The sequence below is a fragment of the Dipodomys ordii genome, unplaced genomic scaffold, assembly GCF_000151885.1.
Source record: "Dipodomys ordii isolate 6190 unplaced genomic scaffold, Dord_2.0 Scaffold293, whole genome shotgun sequence".
In the NCBI taxonomy this organism is placed as follows: domain Eukaryota; kingdom Metazoa; phylum Chordata; class Mammalia; order Rodentia; family Heteromyidae; genus Dipodomys; species Dipodomys ordii.
The window spans coordinates 88230-106392 of record NW_012267509.1 but is presented as its reverse complement, the minus strand read 5'-3'; the positions used below and the strand labels follow the sequence as shown (position 1 = coordinate 106392).

General features: G+C 37.0%; 2 pseudogenes; both read left to right on the top strand.

Annotated features, from left to right (window-relative positions):
- The first annotated feature begins 1077 nt into the window (after positions 1-1077).
- Positions 1078-9605, top strand: LOC106001379 (annotated as a pseudogene).
- A 2-nt stretch (positions 9606-9607) lies between these two features.
- Positions 9608-18163, top strand: part of LOC106001378 — a 9301-nt pseudogene continuing 745 nt past the window's right edge.

Sequence of the window (18163 nt, the reverse complement as noted above, 5' to 3'; positions counted from 1 at the left end):
GAGTTGTCTGTCAAGTTATTTGCCTATTTTTAATTGCATTAACTTTTTGCTATTTAACTTTTAATATTTTTTCCTGCTTAATTTTTTAATTTTTGGCTCTTTGTTTATTTTGATTTTCTTTGCCCAGTCATGGGGCTTGAACTCAGAGTGTCGGCACTGTCTTTGAGTTCTTCAGCTCAAGGCTAACACTCTACCACTTGAGCCACAATACCACCTCGAATTTTCTGGTGGTTTATTGGAGGAAAGAATCTCTTTGCTCCCTGGGCTGGCTTTGAAATGTGATCCTCAGATCTCAGCCTCCTTAGTGCTAGGATTACAAGCATGAGCAACAAGCACCCAGTTACTATTTTGGGGGGGGAGTTGTGGAGCTTACACTCTGGGCCTAGGTGCTGTTCCTCAGCTGTTCAGCTCAAAGCAAGTTTCCAGCTATTAAGTCTTTATCAATTGAACAGGTGAAGTAAAACAGAACAGGTTAGTTTCATTGGAACACATTTTATGCACAAATGGAAAGGTCAAAATAGAACCACTTCTCCCCTACTTTGTACAAATAAAAATTTTAGAAATTATGCATCAGTGCCTCATATCTCTGCCCTAATTAGGAGACTTGAATTTGGAGGGCCTCAGTAGTATGCCAACAAAAAACTCTGTGAGAACCTATCTCCAATTTTCCAGAAAAATGTTACATTGGAGGAATGGCTCAAGCCCCTTGTCCTGTCAAGGAATTGGTAAGGACTTGCTCAAATATGGAGTCCCCAATACTGACCAGCTTTATTATATTCTGTTGAAAGAATGACTTGAGATAGAAAAGAAAGTGACTTATTCTGTCTTGGGAACTAGTCCCATTCTGCTCCAAGCTTGCAACTTGGAGCAGGTGAAAACAAGTTTGAAGACACTTGACACAAGCTCTGGACACTTGAGTTGCTGTTCAGTTTTCCACGTCACTGCCTTCTATTAAAATAATTAAGTCCCAATTCAGCCAAAGATAACTTCTGAGACAATGATAAGTAATAATTGTAGAGGGAGAAGAAAAGTTGTACTACAGGGATTGAAATTCTACAGAGTTTACTTCTCTCTGACATGGACACAACTGAGAAAATTAAAGCCTGGGAGTTTATGAAAGCCAAGAGCTTCACACATCAGTGTGATACAAATAGGATCTGGGAGGCCTCAGCTTGGCAGAGAACTGACCAAGGCTTCCACTGCACCACAACTACTAGGTGAGTAATCCTGATAATTCTTTGAATTATGAAGTCATGCAAATTTTCATTGGGAACACTAATTTATCTATGATTAAAACAGGTGTTGTTGAGATGGTCTGAGAGCCTACAGATTTCCATTCTTCTTCTTCTTTGGGGCAGGTTTCTGAGGCCAGAAATACAAAGGAGAGCACTTCCTAGAAATATGACTTTAGAACTACTGAATCAATTTGTGCCTGTGTTCAGGATCAAGTTCTGATCATGACAGTGCTCAAAAGAATTCTAAACTCGAAATATGGATGTTTGATTCTGGCAGTCCAAAAGAGATTTGAAAATAATAAAAAATAACTCACAAAGAGTTTGAAAAGGAAAACAATCATTTTGTACAGAAAAATCATTTTGGTATCAACAGTGTGTGAATAATTAGGTATATCATGATCATCTCATAAATTCTAAAGTGTTCTAAGTTATGAAATACTTTCCCACATTAATATCATCATTACTGATGAATTCCCACCAGAGAACTGTTTGCTGGATCCAACATCTTCTCATTATACAGAAATGATTTTGAATGTTGTCAAGGGAACCCTCTTCCTCTTTCTAACTGCAATTGGCATTGTAGGGAACATCATTGTTTTTGTGAATTTTATACATAGATTTTGGAGAGGAGCTCAGAAGAAGTCTACACACCTTATTCTCATCCATTTGGCTTTTGCAAATACCATAATACTTCTTTCCAAAGGATTATTAATGGCAATAGCAGCTTTTGGTTTGAGATACTTGCTGGATGATATAGGCTGTAAGGTAGTTGTTTTTCTACAGAGGGTGGCCCGGGACTTTTCCATCTGTACCACCACTCTCCTCACTGTGGTCCAGGCCATTACCATCAGTCCCAGAAGCTCTCTGTGCTGGAGATTTAAGCTAAAGACTCCAAGGAAAATTCTTCCCCTGTTTCTCTTCCTTTGGATCCTCACTTCCTTGAAAAGCATCAACGTGTTTCGACACACTGCAAATGTCAGAGCAAACATATCAGAAGCTGCTAAAACTAACAATTATTGTTCTTTTCAACCAGGAAATCAGAAAGCCAAATGGGTAGTTCTTAGTCTAATGGCCATGCACAGTGCCATGTTTCAGGGTGGCATGTGTGCGGCTGGTGGCTACATGCTATTTCTTCTCCACAAGCATCACCAGCGTGTTCTCTACCTTCAGACCTGTCACCTCCACAAAACTCTTCCTGAAATGAGAGCTGCTCACAGTGTTCTCCTTCTAATGTTCTGTTTTCTTTTCTTCTATTGGGCAGATTGTGTTCTCTATCTATTTTTAAATTCTGTCTTAGAAACTAATTCTGCAATGTTAAACATTCATGGCATTTTGACCATTGGGTATGCATGTCTCAGTCCCTTTGTGCTGATTCAGAGAGATGGAGGTCTGACCTGTTGCAATTTTCTTTCAGATAGAAAGACATTGAAAATATCAGTTGCAGTGATTTGTCAGTGATAGAAATAAACGTTAGACTTGTTTTGTTGTTTGTAAAACAAAGTAATTTCAAAGTAGCTTAAACATGTAAAATTTGATTCCCCAATGTCAATAATGGAGACCTGCAATATTGAACTAGCCCTGAAATTTTGGACTACAAGAGTGACACAAAATCTCATTCCCTATTCTGATCACCTCAAGGACTGACTCGAATACTTGTTTTGATGAGCCTAGCTTTTTAGTAGCACAGTACCTGTATTAAGAAGCAGGAAATCAACTTGGTAAGTTTTTCAACATTACTAGTATATTCTTTATGCCAGGAACTTCATTTCTAACACTTGATCATGCATGTATACTTAATATTTGAGAATTACAATCTAAAAATTGTATATTGTGTGATTCATTATTTCAAAGACACTACGTAAAGGGTAGCAGATGTAAATTTTTACTTGAAAGTAGCCATAAATATTCATCCATAGAATAGGATTGATTGTATGCAGATGATAAAAGAATAAGTTTGATACCTTCTCATAAAAGCAAAGTTATTAATGGGACTAAAATTCATGGAAACATAAATGTTTAATGTGATATGAATGAAGAATCACTGGAAAAACAGTAGTAAAACTGTACATTGTGAGAGAAATTGGACACAGCAGCTGAAATTCCAGTTGACTCCTTTCTATGTTTTTCATTGTAGTTAACAATATAAAGTAATCTCTTTTTAAATGGATAAATGAGTCATATTGGGGGGGGGAAAGCATTGAGTTTTACCTAGACACCACTCATTAGGGCCCTAGCATGTTCCATCATGCTATCATTGTCTTTATCGACAAATAGCTATAAATTAATATGACTCTACATTAATTTAAACAAGGGTTGCAATTAATTTCTTAAAACGGAACCATTCAATACAGGTATACACATAGCATACATACTTTCATCAGTAAAATAGTTGATAAAGTTATTTAAAATATTGATGCCATTTATTATAGGCACAGAACACAAAAGCTTGGATCAATTGGGTAGAGACAGGCTTACAAATTTATGCTTATAGAATGCATCGACCAAGCCAAGTATTGGTGACACTTGTAAGCCTATCTTTTCAGGAGGCTGAGATCTGAGGATCATGTTTTCAAAGCCAACCAAGACAGGAAAATCCTATGAGATTTTTCTTTCTAATTAACCAATGAAGTGCTAAAGGTGGAGATATGGCTCAAGTGTAGAATGCTACCCTTGAACAGAAAAAGTTTAGGAACAGAATCCAAGAGTTTAAGTCCCACATTGGCACAAAAAATGTTCTATTGGTTATCATTATTGTCCATATAAACATACAGGATTACGTTGCCCTACGTAACAGTTGTAAATGTCTGTTTCTTTTTGAGTTAGTAGTACTATTCATACACAATTGTTAAATTGCCTAAATTACTCCAAGTAGAGAATCTTTCTTTTGCATATAGCTGCGACTTGCTTGAAGGCAAACAATAATTTATCTTTCTTTCACTGCTTTTTGGAAAAGTGTTTCCTTTGCATTCAGTATAAAGAACAAAACAAAGCAAAAACATTCTGAATCAATTATTAGTATTAAATTCAAACAAAGTATGTCGCAATCTGGAAATGAACTGCTGGCATATGAAGTTTGTTTCATGAAGAATATATTACTGAATATTAAGAACAAGAAGGCTGAGTCGGGTGGTTTACAGCTTTCAACACAGCTGTGGGGATCTCGGGTTGGATGTTGAAATGTTAAGCTCAGCTTAGCCTGAATAGAGAGACTCCATCTCAAGGAAAAGAAGATGAAGAAGGTGGGTGTGGCATACACAAAGAAGATATAATTCCTGCCTGATGTTATAAATTGCTAGCCTCTAATATTATTTTCTTAAAACGGTGCTATTTTCAGCTCCACTTTGATATTTCAGAACTGAGTTGACAATAGTTAAAATGCATCTAAATCATCAGCAGAAAATTAATAAAAAATTAAAATACTCCTAAATTTTTTATGCATCTAAATGGTTGAAGGTAGCAATAAAACACAGACTCATTTTCTTGATCCATTCATTCATCTACTGAGGGGCATCTGGGTGGATTCCATATCTTAGCTATAGTAAATAATGCTGAAATAGACAAGAAAATGTGGTATATATACACAATGGAATTCTATGCCTCCATCAGAAAGAATAACATTGCCCCATTTGTTAGGAAATGGAAAAACTTGGAAAAAATTATATTAAGTGAAGTAAGCCAGGCCCAAAGAAACATAGGTCCCATGGTTTCCCTTATATGCAATATCTAGTATATGTATGAGTCAAGCAGAAAAGGTCAGATAATGTGATGTCAGGAAAATGAACCCTTAGATATGTAGTTTAATGTTTTTTTCTTTCATGCATGTGTTTCGAATGCATTTATAAGATTATCTCTTTGTTGCTTTGTCCCACAGTGTAACCCCTACTTTCACTATATTTGATGTCAGTATAACTTGTGGAGGAGATGGGGAAAAACAAGTCGTTTAAGGATACAGGTGGACCTGTTGCAACTACTAAATTTTTTATACATCAAAATGGTTGAAGGTAGCAATAAAACAGAGACTCATACAATTTCATAGCTTACCCACATGGACAGAAGTCACATCACTTGCGTTTCCCTTCTCATACATCCACAAGTACTGTTTTCCACTATACTAGACATGAACTCTGCATTGATTTTTGCCAGTGAAATCTTATTGAAGATTGGGGGGGAAAATTGCCTGAAAACTTCAAATGGCAAAATGAATTTTCAAGTTCAAGAGGTTCAGAAAACCCTAAGAACGCAAACCTCAAAACATCAACACTTAAAGTATTTTTAAGAAATATATTATTTACCTGACTTATGTAACTGTAAGCCCTCTGTATAGCACCTTTATAATATCAATTAAAACATTCTAATCCATACACATACTCATCACTTAAAACAAGGTTCTAAAAGTTAAACTACTAAAAAATGTGAAACGGTTCTGAGAGAAATAAAAGATTTAACTCAAAAGAACAAAGATCCACAGATACTTATTTTAAGAAAACATGAATCTGAGACAAAACTCTGGTAATTACATTTCTTTATTAAAACCATAATCTTATGGTTTGTAGAAATACTTTGAATCTCCAGAACATAGTTTCTATTCAAAGTTGATATTCACCCATTTCTAAGAAATATAAGTAGATCTCCTGTTACACAGCACACTAGTGAATGACTGCAGCTGTTTTTGTTCAGGCCTTGGTGGTACATTGGCAGCACAGCTTTGGACTGATATCCCTGTGATGGGGCTCTAGCTTCATCTCCTTTGAAGGAGTTATGATATGGATGAAATCTGAAAATTGATTATGATACATTTAGTGACTCAAGCCAGATTTCTGTTTAGATGCTCTGTGTGTTTTTCTCATTGTATAGATCAATGAGAGCTCTTTCCTCCTATAGTGTACATACAGATACCACAGAACAAAATCAACTACTCACCGCCAAGATCTCTGTGATTGAAAGTATTCTGATCATGATCCATTGCCATAGCCACACCCACCATCTCTTTGGTGACCAAGTCCTATGAGTGTTCCTGTTCCTTTAGGAGAAGACCAGCCCATGGTGTTCACAGATTCCAACTCACTAGGTACTATGGATCAGAGAGATATTATAAGATGCCTAAGTACTCTATCCTCATGAAGTAGTTCTCACAGAAAGGTAAGTATTTGGACAACCCACAGACTCTGCTATCAGTTCTTCAGGTAAGTGTATAAATCTCCTCTCAGCTGAAGAGCTGATGGACAGTCCTCAGGTGCAGAGTTCAAGCCCCACAATGGCCAAAAGAAAAAAAAAGAAACTCTTGAGTTAGAAGGAGATAAGAACCTTTTAAAATATTAATGAAATATACACATCAATGTCTCTCCTAAACAGTTTTTAGAGTAGATATAGATGTATGGCTTTTCCAGCCCACTTGTGACATTCATCAAGACAACAAAATATTCTTTCTTTATTCCAAAGACTATTATTGATATGTCAGAGAACCAACGAGTATATTTTTCTAAAGTAAAATCTTAGCCATAGCAATACCAGAGGCATGGCAAGTAAAAATTAACTCTGATTTATGAGTGTCTTTAAGGATAGTCCCCGTCATTCCCTGTATCTGTAGAAACCTGTATGTTCACCTCATCTCTACCTGTGAGGAGACACTGAAACTGAAATCAAAGTGCATAGACTTCTCTAGGCCACTCAGTTTTTAACATCCATAATGAAACATAAAGGAACCCAAATACCTTCACAAACTGTTTAGTTGATATGTTGCTGAGCTGAGTTTATTGTCAAGGTTTTGAATCATATGCTTCAGTTCATAATTTATTTGTAAGCTGTTTTTCAAGCACTTAATAACAGGAAATTATGTTAGGAAAAATATATAAATGGACTCAAAAGCAACACCTCCATGGAGTTCTCACTATGCAGGGGAGGATAATGGCAGCTGGCAGACATCCAGCCAGCCAGGGAACACAGCCCGGTGTGGTCAGGTAATACTAAGGGACAATATTCCAAGCTGATTTCTGATCCATAGCCAGCTTTGTGCTAGGAAAGTTACTGATTGGGAAAAGTTCACCATGGAGACATATGATTATTCTTTGCAAAGTATCTATGTGATAACTGTTATAGGAGGTGGGGAATGATCTTGTAAAATTGCACAAATAAATATGATAAACAAGAAAATTGTTGGGGACTATATTCCAGTTGACAAGAGAAGCTTTTATAATTTGTAAGAATAAAAGCAACATAAATTTGTGATCTTCATTTTTTAATATAATACAGAATGCATATAAAAGAAAAAGATACCACTCCTTAAAATAGTTTTACAATCACAGCAGGAGATTTTAGAGTAGTTTGGTTTACAGGGTATGGATTCTTTGCTTACTTGAAGGATGAATGCATACAGGATCATACAAATGATCCTAGGGAAGGAAAAGTTCAACAAAACTACTAATGACAGGTGCTAGTTGCTCATGCCTGTAATCCTAGCTACTGTAGAGGATGAGATCTGAGGATCATAGTAGGCACACACAAAGCCAGCCCAGGCAAAAGAGTCCCCCTGACACTCTTATCGCCAATTAACTACTCTAAAACCTGAATTCGTGTTGTTACTCTATTGGTAGAATACTTAGTTTGAACACAAAAAGGCTCATGAACACACCTTGGAGCAACACACCTGATTAAAATAAAAAAGAAAAGAAAAGAAAAAATCCACCCTCATGATTGTATGTATTGGGTATGAGAACTGAAATGTGTACACATTGGAATTGACTGCATATATTTATTGCTTTTGCTTACCTCTTTTGGAAAAAGAAAATGATCATAGAAAATTTGGACATGAGGAATACAAAGAAGGAAAAACAGGTGGATGCATGTAGTCTGTGTCTAAATTGTAGTCATCATGAATCCCCAGGTCCCAGGAATCAAGAAAGGAAGAAAGTGCTAGACACTGGTACCTCATGCCTGTAATTCTAGCTACTTAGGAGATTTACATCGGAGGATCACAGTTCCAGAACAGCCAAGGCACGAAAGTCCATGGGACATTTTTCCCTAATAAACCACCAAAAATAAAAAATGTGGAAGTGCATATGTGTTTCAGTTGGTAAAGTGGTAACCTTGATTGAGCTAAAAAGATCAAAGACAGCAGGACCTGAGAGACAGACAGACAGATAGACAGAGTGAAAGAGATAGAGAGGAAGGAAGGCAAGAAGAAATGAAGGAAGGAAGGAAGTAAAGAAGGAAGGAAGGAAGGAAGGAAGAGAAATATGGAGGGAAGGAGGGAGGGAAGGAAGCAAGGAAGGAAGGAAGGAGGGAAGGAAGGAAGAGAAAAAGGAGGGAGGGAGGGAGGGTAGGAAAAGAGGAAAAATGTAAGGGAAAGAAGATAAAAAGTAAACAAGAAAGAGAACAAATGAAGGAAATGAGGAAATAAGGGAAGGAGGAAATGAGGAAAGAAAGAAAATTAGGCATTTTCAAGGAAATGACCTTGTACATTTACATACTTCATAAACCATGACTTTACTATATAAACAGGGGAAATCAAGAGACCTGAAATATGTCATCTTTACTTGGTTGTGCTTCTCAAAAGGCTTTTCCTGATCCTGTACATGAAGTCAGATGATTTGGAGTAACCTCATTCAAAGGCTAAGCTTCTATATGCATACTGGTCCTGGAATTTAGGAAACTTCCTTATACTTGTGATACATTTATATACTATCATTACAAGTCCTGAAAAAAACAAACACATATACCTTATCCACATTCACTTGTTTTTTTCAAATGGGATTATTATTTGTAGCATAGGGGCCAGAGGTATATTAACCACAGATCTTTGTTTCTTAAACTTCCTGGGTGATGTTGGTTGCAAAACTGTGATTTATATGGAATAATTAGCTCTAGGCCTTTCCATCTGCACCACCTGTCTCCATGGTCCAGGTCATTACCATCAGCCCCAGAACCACCCAGTGGAAAAAACTCTAACCACAGACTACATGGCAAGTTCTTCCCTATCTCCTCTTGCTTTGGGTCTTGAGCTCTCTGATAAGCTCCTATTTGTTCCTCAATAGCATGAACAGCTCCAGAATTGAAATACATGTTGGGTATTGTCATAGGCATCGATCTAAGCATGTGGTTAGGTGGCTTCTCCTGTCCCTTATGGTTCTTCGGGATGTGATGGTTCAGAGTCTGATGGGCTGGAGCAGTAGGTACATGGCTTTCCATCTGTATAAACAGCACAAGGGAGTCCTCTACCTTCATAGCTCCAGGTTCACACACAATTCCAGCCCAGAAATCAGAGCCACTCATAGTACTCTCATTCTCTTGACCTGTTTTCTTTTTTTTAATTGGGTACATTTCATTTCCATAATTTATATAGGTTCTATCATGATATGTGACAGCACATCTTGATCATGGGGAATGCACAGGTTGGTAAATACTGGAAAGTTCACTGAGAAGTATAAAAATTACTTTACATTGATTCCTCAATGAGCTAGAGGTATAATACAATCCAAATTTCTTTATGCTACCACACTATGAAATCATGAAAATAAGGCTTTATTTTCAGAGATTTCTTTTATTTTTAAGACGTCTAATTCTTGAAAATCTAAGATTAATTTAAAGATTCTGGAATCTTGGCCAGACAGATCCTTATTTTCTTCCTATTCTCATCCTGTAATTTCTTTCTTAGGGAGAAAGTACTTCTGTTCCTTCAAATACACAGTGTATTTTCCCTCAAACCTCAACTTTTGATTAACCAATCACCTTGTATTAATGTTAGACCAAATAAGCTTTAGTGTTCACAATCTTAAGGAAGTTATTTAGTACCTTGTAAGTATGTACCAGCAACTTTCTAAGGAACAAAAGAAAAATGAAGAATTAAGAGGTGTCACTTAGATCTGTACAGAAAATAAGATGATGTTTGGTTTCAAAAGCATTAAAGAAATTGATTATGAGAAATACTGTATGCCAATTAGAAACACATCCAAGACCATCATGGTCAGGAAATATCTAGGAATATATACAGGAAGAAACTATTCTTTTACAAAGGATGCTAGGATGCTATCCTGGCTTTGAAAACAATGCTCCAGATGGTGCTCCAATGTATAGCTGTGCCATCGCTGGCACTGATATCTCTACTGTAAATTTCACAGGCCAAGAGACTGCACCTTTGGAGAACACAGCTTCCACTTCAAGTCACTTATGACATGGCCTGCACAGGAACAACTCCATGTCTTTGCTCCAGTCACAATCCTGAGTATTCACCCTTTCATAGATGCAAATGTTGGTTGGATTCATGGCACAAAAGGACCAACACTCCCGAAGGCAGGAGTGTGTTGTGATTGCTGAAACCAAGGTGGACATTTCTCTGACTTTCCATGGAGACCAGAAAAAGTGGAAGTTCAGGAAACTCCCACTGCTTCAGGCATCCACAGAAAGAATCTCAGCTCATTCATGCTCTGGGAAGACCACTGCATCTCAGGGTCATCTAGAAGGAGCACAAAACCTTTTCAGCTGTTTTATTAAAGCCTTCTGCTGGCTTCAGATCTCACTTAACCAAGATTTTTGAAGCAGAAAAAGGGTTTCTATAAGCAAAGAGGTAGAGGTCTTACTCTGTGTTTTCTGAGACTAGGTGGTGTAGAAAGCAGTTGATGGAATGGAAGCCAAAATTCTATTTGTTCCATAAATCATCTCCTGAACTCTTACTTTGGAAACTTTCTAGAGGAAGCAACAGCAATAGGCCGAGCACTGGTCTCTGGAAATCTAAATGTCTCTGTTAGAAATTTTGTGGGTAGGCAATATGTGTGAAAATAAGAGAGTAAGCATAATTAGCTGACCTTTCTATCCAGCAGTGTTTATGTTCCTTGATTTTTGTTCATCTTGCAATTACAAAACTTAAAAGCAGATCTGGGCAATGGTGTCTCATGCTATATATCTAGCACTTTACACTGCGAAGATTTTAAGATTGAAATCAACCCTAGGGAAAAATGTCTGTCAGACTATTTCCAACTAACCAGCAAAAATGCTGGACTGGAAGCCTGACTCAAGTGGTAAAGTGCCAGATCTGAGAAAAAAAAGTCACTGTGAACCAGTTACAACCCTCAGTTCAAGCCTGATACAAGCAATCAATCAACCAATAAATTAACATCTTTATAATTAACCTTAACTTTAGGTATATCGAATTAAATGGTGTTTGCATACAAAAATGTACTATAAAATAATACCATTATTTTTCTGATGCAATAGAGATCTCAAAAGGTTGCATGCACATGTATATAGGCACACATTTATAAAACTTATACTGCATTATATAATAATAAATTTCTAAAATAAGAAAATAAACTATGACATTGGAAATTTGGGATTGTTCATACAACATTATGGGAAAAGAAAACTAATTTGTAACAAAGTTGTCAGTTACTTTTAAACATTTCCTATGCTTTCTGGAGGGTAGGGGCAGAGAGAAACAGGGAATAAGAGACAGTGAGGAAGAAACAGCAAAACTACATAATGCACTGCATATAAATATACAAATGCAGCTGGGTGCTGGACACTCACACTTGTAATCCTTGCTACTCAGAAGGCTGAGATCTAAAGCTGGTGCTTTGAAGCCAATCAAAAATAGAAAAGTTGCCATGAGAGTCTTCTCTCTAATTAGCTAATCAAAAACTGGAAGTACTGCCCTGGCTCAAAGTGGTAAAGAGGTAACATTGAGCATCGACAGAGCTGAGGGACTGTGCCCAGCCCAGCACTCCGGCACTCACATACATACATACATACATACATACATACGTACATACATACATACATACATATATACATAAATGCACAATTTCTTTCAGTCTACTGTAACACATTTTTCAGAGTCTACTTTCATAAAATTTATTTATTAAAATCAATGATTTATTGTACAAAAGTAGGAATATTTTAAATTTTTTGTTGTTATCCAGCTTATATACAGAAGTGTTACATTTACATACATCAGGTAATAAATACATTTCCTTTCATGCAGTATCCTCTGTTCCATCATTCTCTCCTGTTCCTTCACCCTCATCTCCACAAGGAGTTGCAATCTTCACTTTCATGAATGTCCAGTGCATTTCACTGCTGCACTTTTTCACCCTTTTTCCTCAGATTCTGTGCTCTTCCCCCACCATCCTATATATATGCACGTGAATATATTTTACATAAAGTAAAGAATACAGAATTATGAGCACAAGATAAAACATATTAAGAAAAATGTCCTTTGCTCCCATGCCTTTGGATCTTTGGTGTTCCTTTCACTATGTATATTATTTTATCTACATATGAACAGGCACTTGGGTATGACACCTTTGTGATTCTCTCCTAAGACTATCCTCTTTTGGTCTCACTATATGATAGAAATTTGTCCTATCTCAGTGGATTTTAGATCACTTTTGCTGACCAGAGAAAACATGTGTCATTTGTCTCTCTGATCTGGGCTTACCACACTTAATATGATTGGTTCGAGCTCCATCCATTTCTCTGAAGATTACTTTATTTTCTTCTTCTGATGGTTGTGTAAAATTCTATTGTATATAGGCACCACGTGTTTGGATCTACTCATCTATTGTGGGACATCTGGTATACCATAATTTTTTAATTTGTCAATATATACAATGACCAGTAAAGGCTTTGAAACCTGTACCAAATAATTCCTCCAAAACCAGAGTATTTAAGTGTATAACATGACACATAGATGTATAGATAAATAGAACTTGTTATGACTACTCTACTTCATTACCAAGTATTAGCACAATAATGAAAAATGTGATGATTCAACTTGAAAAAGGAGCTATTTATTTTCATTGTTGTTACTAGGACACATAAATGTCTCATGAATATAGTCAAGACAAAGAAAGAATCTTGCAGTTAATACAGTAAAACTGGGTGCACAATCATTGCATTTAAAAGCTAAAATTTCACCAAACATTTTGAAATACTACTGAATTTTCTGTATCCTTCCTTCCTTCCTTTCTTGACTTTGTGCTTTCTATTGTTCATGGGCTTGAACTGTGGGCCCAGGAGCTTTCCTCAGCTCAAGGTAACCACTCTAACTCTTGAGCCACAGCACCTTTTCCAGTTTCCTGGTGGTCAATTAGAGATGAGAGTCTCATGACTTCATGACCTTTCCTGCCCCAGCTGGCTTTGAACTGTGATCCTCAGATCTCAGCCGAGTAGCTAGGATTACAGGTGTGAGCCACCTGCGCCCTGTGTGCATTTCTTAAAATCATACATTAGTTTACTTTCAGCACATTTCTTGTTCAATGTACACATATTGAGGTATCTTGATCTCTCCATTATTTTAAACACAAGAAAGTTTCCTCATAATATGCTATTCTTTCTGAGTTTCTTATTTCAGAGAGGATATGGACTTGGAATCCCAATAGTGTCTTAACTAAGAGGATCCTCACAAAATGGTCTGGAAAGTTGTGAGAGATGTGTGGATTCCCACTTTGTACGTTAGTGACCAAAATCCTGGAGAAGACACTCTTTAGGAGTAGTATGGGGCAGAATGATTTTAGCTTTAATGACTAATAAAATAGTTGAGACTATTGAAAAAAAAACATTGTTTTCATGGTCATTCTTTTATTTCCTGTTTCCTGGTGCCCCGTGAGGGAAGCAACTTTGTAGATTGAAGGTATGGTCATGCTGAGAAGGAACTACCTGGACTAATAGCCTCTAATAGCAATGAGCCTGGTCAATGTTCTTGTGTGCTCACTGTTGTCCAAGGATGCACTCTAGAACCCGCATTTAGGTGACAGAGGCTCTCACATTGGGGCCAGTGCAGTCAAACTCAGAAAATCTGGTCTGGACCCCTAATTCACAACTAATGTAAGTGTCTGGAAAGGGAGACTATATGTCTGTTCACAAATCTGTTTGTTCAGTAGTACTGACAGTAACGAATTTCTACCCAGTATTACTGATTCTTCTACACTGCAGGATGAAATATCACAGAGTCTATTCCTTGTTCCTGGGGTACTTTGTTCTCGACTTAAGATCCAATGATGCTTCCACATATATCTATCGGTATCACAAGATGGCTTTCTAAAGGAAAGGTTGACTTGTTTTTATATGGATTTCCAAAGGATCCAGCACTTAAAACTTGAAGAAAGTTTTCTTCTTTAGGGGAGAAACGACTCAGGAAAGAAGGGACATAGATTTTTTTTAGCTGTATTTTGCTGTATCATAAGAATGAATAAAATGTGCATGAGTGGTGCATAATTATGATGAGTTTAATCATAAATGCCTATGAACAGACTAGTTTGAATCACAAAGAACAAGGTTGCTAGAGGTGGTGAAGATATAGGTAATTCTGGCTGAGGAAACGGGCTGAACCAAATTGGGAAAACCTAAAGAATGCTGACGGTAGCCGGGCACTGGTGGCTGTCGCCTGTAATCCTAGCTACTCAGGAGGCTGAGATCTGAGGATCGCGGTTCAAAGCCAGCCCGGGCAGGAGAGACCGGGAGACTCTTATCTCCAATAAACCACCAGAAAAATGGAAGTGGTGCTATAGCTCAAGTGGTTGAGCGCTTGCCTTGAGCTGAATAGCTGAGGGACAGTGCTCAGGCCCAGAGTTCAAGCCACATGACTGACCAAAAAAAAAAAAAAGAATGCTGAGGGATAATGGAGATTTCCTGCTTTAATTTACTTTCGTTTCACTATCTGATATAAACACTGTTTCTTTTAAAAGAGAAGAAAAAGAAATCACAATCTGGGCACTAGGGCCTCAGGCCTGTAATCCTAGCTACTCAGGAGGCTGAGATCTGAAGATGCTTGGTTCCAAGCCAGCTGAGACAGAAAAATATCTCTGAGACTCTTATTTACATTTAAACACTCAAAAAATGGAAATAGAGCCATGGTTCAAAGCAATTGAGAAGAAAAGAACTCAGTGACAGTGCCCAGGCCATGAGTGTAAGCCTCACAACAGCCAAAAGATATGAAAAAAGAAAAAAGAAAACCACATATATGGATATTTCTTCAAATAGAGAAAAGTACCAAGTACATCACAAAACTGAGAATATTACAGATGCATAAATAATAGTGTATCATCTCAGTGACCAGAATCAGTAACCATGAGCTTGTCTCTCACTACTGGAAAAAATAATGCGATATTCTCACCTTGAATCCCACCTTTATGTCCACATTTATTTACAATATTTTCTACGAGAAACTAAAAGTTCCTTCTTGGCAAGAGACTAAATAATAGATAGGATTAATTGTTGATATTGATAAATTATGGAAGTGTGATTTAACATTCTGTGTTGGAGTTGATTTTTTGGAAAGGGGGCAGAAATGAACACACTTAATTTGCTGAGTCCCATTTACTGTTGAATAAATAAAGAATCAAAATCCACATATGGCTAAGACCTTGAAGTGCCCATGTGCATGTATACATAGAACTACCGAGAAAAAAGATTGGCACTTGCTCAGAAAATGGAGCCCCAAGTACTAACCATTCTGTATTGATTTCCTATATTCACAGAGAACTTGAGAAAGAAATGAAAGTGGCCTAATCTCTATCTCAATAACTAGTTCTCACAGGTTGGAACTTAAGGAGGAATAAGACAAATCTGGAAAGTGAGACACTCTAATTACAGAAACCTAGTCTGTAGTTCAATTTCCCCTTTTTAAAAAATACAATTTTATTGTTACTATTAAGGTGTTGTACAGAAGGGTTACCATTTCATAAGTCAGGTAATGAGTACATTTCTATCTTGGACAATGTCACCCCTTCCTTCACTTTTCCCTCCTGCACTTGCTTTCAAGTTATACTTTCTCACTTTTTTATCTAGAATAAATAAATGACAATTAAGCTGCTACAACTTCTGAGGTAATCAATGTAGTAATTGTGGAGGGAGAACAAAAGTTGTACTTCAGGGACTGAAACTCTACAGAGTTTCCTCCTCCCTGTCAGGGAGACAAGTGTGAAAACTGAAGTGTCAGTGCTAGTTTCTGAGAGCTCTAGAGACACTGAGGGTACAAATATGACTTGGGAAGCCTCCCTTGGCCAGAAGGACTAAGCTGAGTTTGTCTTCACCACAGCTAACATGGTGAGTAAATAACTGTTCCTCATTTTACTGCAAAATATGTGCTCAGAAACTTGAATATTAACCTCTTTGCTTGAATCAGGAAGTTAATGACAAAGCCGGAGGGAGCTCACACCAATTTTATTCTAGTAGTAGTTAGCAATAGGCAACCATCTTATTTTTACTTGAGAAAATGTCCAGGTATGGGCATTAATTTGCCTCAACTACTGGATGCTCATTCTAGACAGGGCTTAATCCACTTAGCTTATTGTCAAGTCTGTCCTTTTTAAATTGGGTTTGCCAAGACAATGTAGGCAAGTGGTCACTATTCCTTATACAGGTATTCCTCACTTCCAGCCCCTCTTCCCAAAAATCACTCAAAAATCAGTGATTGTAATTTTTACATTCTCATATTTTAAGATTTGGTGGTAATTGTTGCTCTTTGCCTTTGAAGCTTGTGGCATGTTTCATTATATGCTTCATATTTAGGATGATTTATTCCCATGAGTCACTTTATAGGCAAAATTGCTCCAAATGTTAGGGAAAGGATTGAAAGTCAATAACTACAATCATAAAGCTAGCTGGTACCAAAGCTGAATATAAAACTTTATGAAGACCATGCAGTGAGAGACCTTCAGGACAAATTAAGTTAAGGCAATCCTGTAGTATTTAGAAGGAAAGGAAAAGGAAAGGCTGACAGAAACACACTCCAAAAAATGCAAACGTTCCATGGATTAATAAAAATAACTTCAATTATTTTATTTTGTAAAAACTATTAGTTGTTTTACATAATCTCTAGGTAGCAAATGAAATTAGAGCTCTTAGATGTAAAACATTAAATCTGTTACAGGCTTGAAGAGGAAAAGTGAACTTGGTCTGATGGGGAACTTGCAACTTTATAGCAAAGTGACACAGATAAAGCAGCTTGCAAAGTCAGTTGAGATCATTCTTTCTTCCCAGTCACATAGCAACTGTAAAATGCCAGCATTTGAATGCCACCCTATTTGAGTTTGACCATTTCAAACAAATAATGCCCCCAATGGACTTAACTACACACAGTCAACTTTAGGTATTGCTAAAAAAAAAAACAAACAAACCCAACTCTCAGCTTAAAACAGTACACAATACCTAGGTAGTCCCTTTCCCCTGAACTACCTTGATGAATATCAACAAAGGCAGAAATGATTCAGGCTTCTCTCAGCGGTTCTGATGGGCACAAAATGAGAATTTAAACCTCTCCTAATGACCCTTAGGCACTAATCCAGAGTTCTTCTAGGGCACTCCTCCTACCTGGTACAGAGGGGTTCTGACACTGACATTTGATGACCAGAGACTCTATTGGCTGATTCAGTTTTAATTGCTATATCATAGCTGAAAAGGTAACACAGTTTGACCTATTATTGCGGACCCAAAATCCACTGAATATTTGCCAGCAGTAAAAACCATAAAATCATTTGAGGAAACACAGAAACTATTAAGGAATAGGCATCAAACTTAAACTTTGAAGCAAAATGTAAGTAGGCCAGGCATATTTAACAAAACAGGAACTACTGTGGAAGTTATTGAAAGGCGTTGAAATGTTGAAACAATAGAATTTCAGAACTTTGGGGGAGTATCATGAATCAAGGTGTCTAGAAATGTTTGAGGGGAATAAGCTAGGTAGAAAGTTTTTTTAAAAAACAAACAGTTAAGGTCTAGTTAAAGGACTTGGAAGTTCCATCTGTCACTCTGATTTGGATATGTTAAATGTGCAAGCTTTAATGCAGTAGATAGGGTTTTGCTATTATAAACTCAATCATACATAGAAAAGTTTAGATTGGTAAACATATTTTTCAAGAAGGCATGTCAGACTATAGTGAAACATTTCTACACACTGGCATGTAGAACAAAATAGAATCCTTTGGACAAAAGATAAA